This window comes from Macaca nemestrina, chromosome 5 (assembly GCF_043159975.1).
Source record: "Macaca nemestrina isolate mMacNem1 chromosome 5, mMacNem.hap1, whole genome shotgun sequence".
NCBI classification, from domain to species: Eukaryota; Metazoa; Chordata; class Mammalia; order Primates; family Cercopithecidae; genus Macaca; species Macaca nemestrina.
Genome location: NC_092129.1, coordinates 149,270,317 through 149,272,492, shown reverse-complemented (window position 1 = coordinate 149,272,492; position 2,176 = coordinate 149,270,317). Strand labels below are relative to the sequence as shown.

Genomic DNA, 2,176 nt, shown 5'->3' with positions numbered 1-2,176 from the left:
GATCCAAAGTCCCATTCTCTACGCTTCTTCCATTTCCAAAAAAAAAAAAAATAAACAAAAAACACACAGATACCAAACAACAAGAACCGTGAGAACAACCCTCTGCTCACTTTGAAATCCCAAGTCCATTGAGAACTTGAGAACTGGGATTCCACCTGATGAAGGTGGAAAGAAACTCATCCTAAACATTTTAATTTAATTTTATTTTTTTAGAGACAGGGTCTTGCTCTGTCACCCAAGGCTGAAGTGCAGTGGTGCAATCATAGCTTACCGCAGCCTCAAAATCCTAGGCTCAAACAATCCTCCTGCCTGCTCAGCTTCAGGAGTTGCTGGGACCACAGGCATGAGCCACCACACTCAGCTAATTTTTAAATTTTTTTCTAGGAAAGGAGTTTCACCGTGTTGTCCAGACTAGTCTCAAACTCTTGGTCTCAAGTGGTCCTCCCATCTCAGCCTCCTAAAGTGCTGAGATTACAGGCGTAAGCTACCCCATCTGACCAAGAAACCCATCTTTTTTTTTTTTTTTTTGAGACGGAGTCTCGCTCTGTCACCCAGGCTGGAGTGCAGTGGCCGGATCTCAGCTCACTGCAAGCTCCGCCTCCCGGGTTTACGCCATTCTCCTGCCTCAGCCTCCCGAGTAGCTGGGACTACAGGCGCCTGCCACCTCGCCCGGCTAAGTTTTTTTTTGTATTTTTAGTAGAGACGGGGTTTCACTGTGTTAGCCAGGATGGTCTCGATCTCCTGACCTCGTGATCCGCCCGTCTCAGCCTTCCAAAGTGCTGGGATTACAGGCTTGAGCCACCGCGCCCGGCCTTTTTTTGTGTGTGTGTGATGGAGTCTCACATTGTTGCCCAGGCTGGAGTGCAATGGCAGGATCTTGGCTCACTGCAAGCTCCGCCTCCTGGGTTCACCCAATTCTCCTGCCTCAGCCTCCCGAGTAGTTGGGATTACTGGTGCACACCACTATGCCTGGCTATCTTTTTGTATTTTTAGTAGAGATGAGGTTTCACTATGTTGGCCAGACTGGTCTCGAACTCCTGACCTCGGGATCCACCCACCTCAGCCTCCTAAAGTGCTGAGATTACAGGCGTGAGCCACCGTGCTCAGCCCAAGAAACCCATCTTTTTTTTTTTTTTTTTTTTTGACAATTGTTAGTTTTTATTTCATAATCATAAACTTAACTCTGCAATCCAGCTAGGCATGGGAGAGAACAAGGAAAACATGGAACCCAAAGGGAACTGCAGCGAGAGCACAAAGATTCTAGGATACTGCGAGCAAATGGGGTGGAGGGGTGCTCTCCTGAGCTACAGAAGGAATGGTCTGGTGGTTAAGATAAAACACAAGTCAAACTTATTCGAGTTGGCCACAGTCAGCAATGGTGATCTTCTTGCTGGTCTTGCCATTCCTGGACCCAAAGTGCTCCATGGCCTCCACAATATTCATGCCTTCTTTCACTTTGCCAAAGACCACATGCTTGCCATCCAACCACTCAGTCTTGGCAGTGCAGATGAAAAACTGGGAACCATTTGTGTTGGGTCCAGCATTTGCCATGGACAAGATGCCAGGACCTGTATGCTTCAGGATGAAATTCTCATCTTCAAATTTCTCCCCATAGATGGACTTGCCACCAGTGCCATTATGGCGTGTGAAGTCACCACCCTGACACATAAACCCTGGAATAATTCTGTGAAAGCAGGAACCCTTATAACCAAATCCTTTCTCTCCAGTGCTCAGAGCACGAAAATTTTCTGCTGTCTTTGGAACCTTGTCTGCAAACAGCTCGAAGGAGACGCGGCCCAAAGGCTCGCCGTCGACGGCAATGTCGAAGAACACGGTAGGGTTGACCATGGCTAGTAGTACAGGACTTTCCTCGGCGGCAGCGTCTGCAAAGCCAAGAAACCCATCTTAACCTTCCTTCATGGTAACCCCGAATCAGAGCAAGGCCTGAGAGTGAAAGGATAATCACTGGTAATTGTAAAATCAATCAGGAAGACAAAACTAATTAAAATGCGCTTATACTCTTAGCAATAACTCAGAAGCTTTTACAACTATTCGCCTTGATTAGTACAAGTCAAAAGCAGAGCAGACCGGGCCCCAGAGGTCTTGCTGCATTTCCCTGTCTGGCTGTCTCTTGGCATTATGTCTGGTGTGGCTTTGTCAAGCCTGGATACACAAG

General features: G+C 47.5%; 1 pseudogene; it reads right to left on the bottom strand.

Annotated features, from left to right (window-relative positions):
- Positions 1-1,152: 1,152 nt before the first annotated feature.
- On the bottom strand, positions 1,153-1,888 carry LOC139363428 (peptidyl-prolyl cis-trans isomerase A pseudogene; annotated as a pseudogene).
- Positions 1,889-2,176: the final 288 nt, after the last annotated feature.